The sequence below is a fragment of the Pogona vitticeps genome, chromosome 6 (genome assembly GCF_051106095.1).
Source record: "Pogona vitticeps strain Pit_001003342236 chromosome 6, PviZW2.1, whole genome shotgun sequence".
In the NCBI taxonomy this organism is placed as follows: domain Eukaryota; kingdom Metazoa; phylum Chordata; class Lepidosauria; order Squamata; family Agamidae; genus Pogona; species Pogona vitticeps.
Genome location: NC_135788.1, coordinates 98,215,521 through 98,225,401, shown reverse-complemented (window position 1 = coordinate 98,225,401; position 9,881 = coordinate 98,215,521).

Genomic DNA, 9,881 nt, shown 5'->3' with positions numbered 1-9,881 from the left:
TCACCAATCCTGTGGTCTTTATTTTTGGTCCTGGAATGTCAGGAAATCCCGGGTGCTTAAGGAATGAAACAGTATGCCCGCTAATGACTGAAGCAGGCATGTCACATAAAGACAGTTGGGATCGATGTGGCTTCCCACTCCTGATGTCACAGTACCAATGCAGGGTTTATGGGGCAATAAAACTGTAGAGCCATAGAACTGGAAGGGACCTCAAGTCCATCTCCTTGGTGAAATAGGAAATCCAAGCTAAAGCATCCCTAAGTACCATCTGCACCCCTTCCACCCTGGTGTCAGGACTTTCTAGGACAGCTTAAAGTGTTTTTTTTTTTGTTTGTTTGTGTGTGCGTTGTGCATACTTCTCTCCCAGTCTTTGCCTGCTCTACCTCTGTGATCTCAGAAGGATCCATCTGATGTTCTCGGGTTTTAGTCTTGACATTCCAGAAAAGGGGATGCTTCTGACTGTAGGTGCCACCTCTCCTACTCCGGTCATGAATAGGTTTGCCATGCTAGCTTAGGGAAGAATTTCATTAGCTCGGAATCATTCTAAAGACGAATAGTTTGAAAACTGAGAAAAATGCAGCAGAAGTGTGTCTTTGAGGAGACGGAGAGACATCTGGATTTCTTAGAACGAATATATTATCAGTGCACATTTATCATTCATACTAAAAAAAGGAATTCATGGGGAAGTTGCAATTCATTGGCCATTTTCCAGGAAAAACCTCATTGAAGTAACTGGCAACTGCACAAAGACCTTATGTTGTTTGATGATGTGTATATATGTCGTTCATTTATTCAGAGATAGCAAGGTACTTTTGGGGTCCCTTCCAGCTCTACAAGTCTAGGAATTATAACTCCGAAGCCAAAAATGGTCTCTGACAGCAGTCTGTTGTGTAAATTGGAGCTAAAACTAAGCCCTGACAATTCCCAGAAGCTGATAGACCATTACTCTTTGGATCCTCTTGAGGAGGAGAACCACAGTGTTGCTGGTCTGGCAAAACCACGGTCTCTCTCCTATGTCTTCAACAATCTATCATGATCTACTATATCAAAGGCTGCTGAAAGATCTAACAATATCAGCATAGATTATTCCCCTTAGTCCAGGTAATAAAGGGGTTAATCCACCAGGTTCATCTCAGTACCATAACCAGATTGGAAGTTAGATTGGAAGCTAATAAGGTCCCCAACCAAAATTCCCTCATAATTTTCTGCCCCACTGTGTGCATGCGCAGGGCTCCAGCCAAAACTGGAACTAAACAGGCAAGAACACTGGCTGCCGGTGTGCCGCTCTGATGGAGTTCTGCATGCACATACATGTGTGCAGTTTATAGAGAACGTTGTCCCCAACCTATGGAGCTGGTAATTCCACCATCTTAATAAGGTCCCCAACCTAGTGAGTTTGAGGGGCTAAATCCAATCTATTCTCTCAATGAAGAGATTGTCAGATTAGATGGTCAGATGATGGGATGGGCCAAATCTTCAGCCCCCTCATTAAGACCACCAGAATGCTGCTCCAATGTATGCCCTTTGCCATGTGGTTCCCCTTGACAATTTGTCCAGTCGTGTCTGACTCTAGGTGGCGGTGCTCATCTCCGTTTCCAACCCACAGAGCTAGTGTTTGTCCGAAGACAATCCTCCATGGTCATGTGGCCAGCGTGACTAGACACGGAACGCCATTTCCCTTCCCACCGAGATGGTACCTGTTTATCTACTCGCATTTTTGCATTTTGCATGCTTTCGAACCACTAGGTTGGCGGGAGTTGGGACAAGCGACGGGAGCTCACTCCGTCGCGTGGATTCGATCTTACGACTGCAGGTCTTCTGACCTTGCAGCACAGAGGCTTCAGCGGTTTAACCCGCAGCGCCACCACATCACTTTTTGCCATGTGAAATCCTAAGCTAATCCACCTGAGGGGACCTCAGTATATATATTGACATTTCTGAGAATTATAAACCTTGGAGTCCTCTGTGCCCGGTCTGACATCACCTCAGCAAGCTCAGCCAAGTTGAGCTAGGTGGACAATACATAAGTAGGTGCCCCAGACTTTCCCTGGCCTCAAATACAAGGGACATAAAATAAATGTCTGCACTGGGATCTTCTGAATGAGGAGACATTCCAAAACAGCCACTCCATCCCAACACCATTCTCCTCATTGAGGTTGATGAAGGACTGTATAGCTAAATAAGAGACACCTGAGGCATCAGGATCTTTTTCATCTAGACAGGACTCAATCAAGCATGCCAGCTCAATCTATTTCCAAATAAGCTATAGCTAAGCAAGATCTTATTTTTAAGAGACTTGGCATCGCATAGCATCAAAGTCACATTGGAAATATTCCAACCTCCACCCCCACCCAAATTTCTTTCTTTCAACTCGGGGGAACATAGAATTGGATCCAGACTTACACAGAACAGATCCATTGAAACTAGTGGGACTAAAATGAATTGTGCCTGATAGGAAATGAAGTCATACGAAAAGTTTTGAAGTAAGGAAGATAATAACCAATTAATGGTGTAGTGGCTGCCTCCGTGCCATTATTGTTTATATCTTACTTATATATTGGCTTGGGTTGTGTTCTTTCCAACACAACATGAAACTGAGTTCAACTCAGGTGAACATAGAATTGGATCCAGACATCTTCAGACATAGAAGAGACCCACTGAAATCTGTGCAAGTGAAATGAATGGTGTCTAAATTAAGTCCTTGTGGGTCTACTCAAAGTAAGACTGTATTTGGATCCAAATGATGAGTTTCAATTTTCTCCTGCACACTTATTTTAAAAAATTGCTTGTGAAGGTTTTCCTCGTAGTCTCCTTCTGCTCTACTCTGCCTGTGCTCAGAGGTACCTTCTTTTCTCACATGTTTTAAAGGTAGCCTTTGAATCAAAAGTTAATTTCAGACCAGGTCCTGCCTTAGATCAAGCACTGTTCATCAAAGCTGCATTTGAGCCAAGGGCATAGACAAAATGTGGGGAGGAAATCACCTGGACATGTTCTTCTATTTTTACCGCATCAAAACTTCATCACTAGAAGCGACCCCTGTGTTTATAAAGACACTGAACCTAGGCTGTTGGGGAGCAAGCTTTAGCTTCAGTCTGGCATGTAGCCGACATGCCGCCGCCTCTGTGGGCTTTGCAAGGGACCTGCTTTGCATTATTGGGGAATGTACATTCTCTCTTCCACATGTGGCAGACAGATTGCGCCTTGGGGCATGGGGTGGTGAACAGGCAGCTCTGCTCCAGAATCTGAGGCGTAGAGGTTACATCTATTCCCGCCTTTTCCTCTTCCCTCCAACAACCAAGTGCAGAAAGTGGAAGGGGTGGGTTGGGAGAGGGAGAGAGAATCCTTCCTCTTTCAGTGTGAACAAGCTTCTCAGATAATATGGGCATTTCAAGCATTTCTCTACGGCCAGAGTTGGAAAAAAAATCTGTGGAGATTATTGCTGTCTGAATTCCTAAGCCAAGATGGCGAATGGCCTATCTCACTAAGGACCTCTAATCCAAAACGTAACTTTTCCAAGCTCTACCTGTAATTAATTGGTGAAAAAACAGCTCACTTTTTCCTTGGGATACAATGCACCAGAATATCATCACAGCCTTGTAGGTCAGAAATAGACGTCATTGGATGTGTTGTACAATATTGTTTTAACATATTAAATGTTGTTCCAGCGCACTGCATAAATGGTTTCACTGTGGTTTTTCCATATGCCAATCTAAAGATGACAGAAATTTGTTAATAATGTATAACATAATGAATTACTTGCACAATGAAACAACAGTAACAAATATTGCAACCTGCCTGTGGAAAAGCATTGAGTATCATAAGGCGCTCCTTTAAAACATAACTTCCCAAGCTTTATGAGGGGGATGTCTCTTCCCAAAGTCACAGGTCTACCAACCTTTGCTTCCATCATATGCCACAGGTGATGAACGGATACAGACAAAATCAAAAACAACCTCGTAAACGTTCCAGGTCCTTCCAGATGAACTGACTCCTAACACTGCTAATCAACAGATGTTTTAGAACCAGTGGGAAAACATGTTAGAGGGGCCATCTAAATGGAAGACATTGTTGCTTAGACTCTTTCCTACTAGAATTCCACATCTGAGGCAGGGCTTCTACTGCACAATAAAACAAGAGTCTGTCCTGTTGGCAATGCTGGAGCAAAATTCAAGGTCCATTCTGGCTGGCTTCTGTACAAAGAATGGAGGAGGACACAATCTTGACCTTTACTGTATGTCAATGTTTCCCAACCTTGGATCCCCAGATGTTCTTGGACTACAACTCCCAGAAATCCTGGCCAGCACAAGCTAATGGTGAAGGCTTCTGGGAGGATTAGTCCAAGAACATCTGGGGACCCCAGGTTGGGAACCACTTCCATAGGGAACAAAATATCTGATGTTAGCTCTGATGAACAGAAAGCCTAAGCATTCTTGAAGAAACTTCAGCCTTTATACTGGATCCCACTCCCTCATAGTGGGATTTTGCAGGGGGAAACTGGTGGCTGGGACCAGGCTGCTTACTAGAGGGTTGCTACAACTAGCATCACCCTGAGTTTCACTCTCTCCATCACTGGGTTTGCTTGACACATACAACGGGGAGAAGGAATCCTTAATCTTTCCCAAGCAGCAGTCGCCCAGAAGAAGTTGTCTTCTAGACATTTCCTTGGAACAGGATTGTTCACAGTCAACCCCTGGTAGTAGGGTGCAATGTGGAAATGAATCCTGGATGGTAATTGTCCATTGAAGAGCTGAGCAGTCTCAAGACATTTTGCTGCCTGCGTAGAGTGTCTATACCTCCTTTTTCAGAGAGAACAGTCCTCTTTCTGAAGGTGTCCTCTCTTTTGAAAGACCATCGAATCTGAATTTGATTTAAAGGTGAAGAGCCTTAAGGAGGGAGAGATCAGGGACCCTGAAGCTGCAGATCCGCAGTAAGCAGCATGTGGACTCAATAAGCACATTTCTCCCTCAGGTATTGAAGAGATGTGTTGGTTTACATTGTAAAAACCTTTTCTACTTTTGCATCAACGGATATCAATTAGCCATGGGGATGCACAATGTAGCCCGAATCTGGTTAGCATTTCAGTATTTGTCTAATTGTAGTACACAGATCTAATTTTAGGGCTGCCCTCCACCACATTATTTTGAGAGAGAGAGAGAGAGAGAGAGAAGCTCTGTGCTCCCACAGAGATCAGATAGGAGCAGCCAGCAGGCTACAATTGCTGCACTCCCAACATCTGCTTCCTGAGGCAATCACCTCACTCTGCCTCACAGTAGGGCCAGCCACCTTAAAGAGATGTATGGTGTGGAAATCTGAGAGAAATCAGTTATGGCTCAGGGCTTTCAGTAGGGTACCACGCCCCAGCATCACTACCAAATAAAGCTTCTGCTCAGAGGTTTCTTAACATTATCAACAAAAAGAAATTGCAATACTCCTCTGTTTTCTTCCTTTCTCAATAGATTTTTGTAGTGGTTTTTTTAAAAAAAGAAATACAATGGGAAAGCATAGGAAAGCTACATTTTGGAGACAATGTCTAGATTCCCCTATAAAATACCAGGAATGAGGCATGGTGGTTGCACAATAAAAATCCTCATTTGGAAGCACCCTTTCCAAATTAAAATAGCTAATGACTCCAAACAAATACTATCCTTTATGAGGGGATTCTCCTCATGCCACCTTATTCTATAGAATTTTCTTGGTTGTCTAATGGGAGATGCACTGGATCTCATTACCTATTATGAATCCAATTACAACAGATGCAAGATTAAGGGGCTGAGGTTTTTTCCTACTTTCCCCCAAGAAGCTATAAAACTGCTAGAGAATGAGTGCATATTGGAATATAAGCCCCCTTTCCTTCCCCCCTTTTGCTCTCCATTACTTTCGCAAAACTGATGTTAACCTCATGCTCCTTCCCAGTTTCTATAGTTAATATTTTTGTTTCCTGCAATAGCCATAAATCGGTCCAGTTTCCTGAGTTGGGGGGGAGGCATTATCATGAAGCCCACCTCCTGGCAGGAGGGCCATCTTGAAAGGTATACCCGCACATGTTTTTCCCCTGCTCTCAATGTGCCTCCCCCTTTCTCTTTCTTATGTACAATGTGTGCTTAGATACACAAACGTCTCAGAATGATATACATCACAAAGACAGGGAAAATGTAATGTTGTCTACCTACCTACCTACTTACCTAACTACCACTCAGTGGTACCGTAGCTCAGTTGGTTTAGGTATCTGGCTACAGAGTGAGCAGTTTGGAGTCTGATTCCCCACTGTGCCTCCTTGTGACTCGAGCCAGCCTGTGTGGCCTTGGGCAAGCTGCACAGTCCTAGAGCACTCCCAGAAGAAGGGAGTGGGAAACCACTTCTGATCACTTCCTACCTGGAAGATCCAGAAAAGATTGACGTAAGTCAGAATCCACTTGAGATATATACTGTAATTATTATGCAGCTGGAGCTTGTTACTTTTATGAATCATAACCCACAAAATCCCTCAGCAAGTATGACCAATGGTGATGCTGACTAAAGGATTCTGGGTGTTGCAGTCCAAAAAATTAATTTTTCCAAATTCTCTACTATATTAGTAGAATATTAGGAAAAGTGCCTTGTGATCATAGGTTGAAGGTGGTCCTAGTATAATTCAGACCATTTTACTACACCAACATGACAGATAAATCAATGGTAAAGGCAAAGATGTTATTTTTCCACCTTGACTGACCAGGAATTTGGGAAGTCATGTAGGAGGCAGCACCTCTGAGTCTATGCAGAGTGTGTTTTCTGCTCTCCCTCTCTCACTGTAGCCCTTCCCCGCATCTGGGTTTATGACAGACTTTCAGTTTGAGATCTGCTTATAAAACTTTTGAGTCAATATCATAACACTAAATTAAACAACCTTGGCTATCTTTTGGCGTGTAAACAACATGTAAAACAAAACTCTGCTTTGAAATAAGTAACATCTGGTGTGCCATTGCTCCTCCTCCTCCTCCCACCTCTGCCGCCGTGCTGGTGCTGGCTGTTTATATTCCTTTCCTGTGGGAGGTTGGGGGTTTAAGAGGAAATGGGTTAAAATAAGTAGTTGCTAAACATCATTCGCTATTCAGACTGGTGTCAGAAGGTAGGCTCCCCCCTTCCCCCCTTCCCCCCCTGTCCCCCACACAGCAACCAACTCTGTATATATGTGTTACTATTGCAATACCTGGGTAGCAAAAAGGTAAAGAGTGCTGTAAAACCATGTGTATGTGCACACAGGTGACTCTTCCATATGTTTGAATCAGAACAGTATTCTTGTGGATTACAATGTCCAGAATCCCCAATCTGGAAGTTGTAAGTTTTTTTTTAAAAGGTGACACTTTAGAGATCTGGTTTTAATACCAGGGCTCAGTATTGGAACACTGAAAGTTGCAATGGGACACCTCTAGCCATGGACAGAATGCTTTCCCCTAGTTAGAGCCAACAAGTTGCCATTGCTGAGTGGAAGGAGATCAATAAATGTGATGACACTGCTTGGCACCTGCAGTGGCATTAAGGTGTCCCTTCATCCACTTTTGCAGGGGACAAAGGACAGCACTGTACTCTGTTTCAAGATGTGAAGGGCTGTGCAGTCTCCGCTGGATCTGAAGATAAGGAGCCACGAGGAAGGAGGTCAGGGTCCTTGAAGTTGCCCATAGACAGTGTGCATTTGGACAGCAGACTCAGAAGGCACATCAGTCACTGGGTCACAAATCTTCTCCACTTGGGTGAGCTATAATACTATTGACATAATCACTTCTCTGTACATCTAAGCACCTACTGCAAGTTGATTTTGCAAGTTATGGCTCTCTTTTTTGACCAAATGCTTCTTCTTTATTGACAGTGTAGAAGCAATCTCAAAGTATCATCCATTTATAATCCTCCTTTTGTCCTAGGACTCTTCCAAACAGCACAAAAGTACCACTCCTGTTTCTCCCATTTGATCCTTAAAAAACCTTTCCAAAGACAGCCATGAACTATGTTGCTTAAGTGGCGTTGACTGGAAAGGGCTTTTAAAAATATTTTTGAAACACCTATAGCATTAAAGCGTTATAAAGGTATTGTGATTTAGAGGTACAGAACCCTTTAATTTAAGCTGTGATATGTTTCTTTTATAACCCAAATTGTGGGGTTTTTTTTTGTGCTGCACAAAAGATCAACCATAAAATGGCACCAAACGCAAAAGTTTTAAAGAATATGTGCTTAATTCTCATGGGTTTAGCTTTGTGATACATCCCTGCCCAAACTCAAATCAAATCCCTTTTTAAAAGGGGAAGAGTATCACTTGGGGGCATTGGTGTGGATTAAACTCAGTGCAAGGTACATATAGGCCAAAATCCTGTTGTTTGGCATAGTGAATTGCACTAGAAGAGGCCCATTCATTGGGGATTTAGTGAGTGAACTCCTCCAGAAATTCCTTTGAAATAAGTCACAACTAGAGTAGAGCCATTTGAACCAACAGAACCCATCAAATTCCAATTGATTCAATGACCCTACTCTAGTGTGATTCAGTACACTAAGCAACAGGATTTTGACCATAGAAAAAGAATGAAAGCCATAAACATGTAGAAAGTTGGTTGCCGTTCTGTAGCTCTTCTACACATGGCAAAAGCAGTACCTCAACTGGTCATAGTTGGTCCCAGTTCAACATGAAAGCATGGCTTACCAGGATTCATATTCACATGAAAAGTCACATCTCTAAAACATGCTTTTTCAAAAAAAAAAAAGTGCCTGGAAATTCTTAGAAATCATTTCCAACAGACTTTGAAGTCGACTTTCCTATTGTAACTTTGCTTCTGCTTATTATTACATTTATTTGTTTGTTTCATATTCATGAGGGAATCAAAACTTTCCAATTGGCAACCTCCAATGTGGAAATGAATGTCCAGTGGAAAGCACCATAGCACTACACTCTTCTTCCAGAACAAATGAAAACAAATCCACAGAATAAAATGTACCGTGCCTTGGAGAAGTAGAGATATATTTTTAAACAAAGGCAGGGAAGAAGTAACAGAAAATCACGGAAGATACAGGATCAAGCCTCCTGTCGTCTGGTGGGTAAGGAAGAAGCCAAAGAAATGGTGTAGAACCTAGCACTTATAAAGATACTTTTGTTCTGCCTGTACCAGCTCTCTCTGTGTGTGTGTTTTAATCTTACTGTGCTAGGGCAATGATTTACAATCATTAGTCACTTTGCAGAACTTGAAAGATCCATCTTAGATTACAAGTCCCAGAATCCATATTCTGGCCACTGAATTCTGGAAGTTGTTCCTAGAAACCAACTTTTCTAAGTTCTGGCCACCTATTTGGAAGCATGCAAACTTTGGTTCAGCCTCTGAAACTTAAGTACAGCTGGACCTGACCAGACAGTGGACAGAAGATCACCCAGATGCTTGAAATTCTACATGTTTTATGCTGAGAGTCTTGGAGGGGAAAATGAGATGCAATGAATACAATAACTCTGTGCTATTCCACAAAGTGCCCTTGGGAGTGATTGACCTCCTGCCTGCCCCATACTAGTCCAGTTCCAGGGAAAGCTGCTGGTTCATTGCTTAGCACAAATGTGTTTGAACATCTATCTCAGTCAATGCAAGTGAAGGGGTCCGGAACGTTTATGCCTCAGTGCAAACATCTGTGTCTGAATTGGAACCTCAGGCAACGCACATTAGAACTGTTTACCTAAACCTGCTTGATTTGTCTATTTTGATTGCAAAGTAAACTTGCAGGAGGTTGCAGAATTCAGGAGATTTTTTTTAAATGGTGAAATGAGAGGACAAAAAGGAAGGAGGAATTTTATTCATTTGGAAAGCAACGGACGAAGATCTGCAGAGTTTGCAGTCTATCCCTCCCTCTACCTCTATGCTAGAAAACATACAAGATGC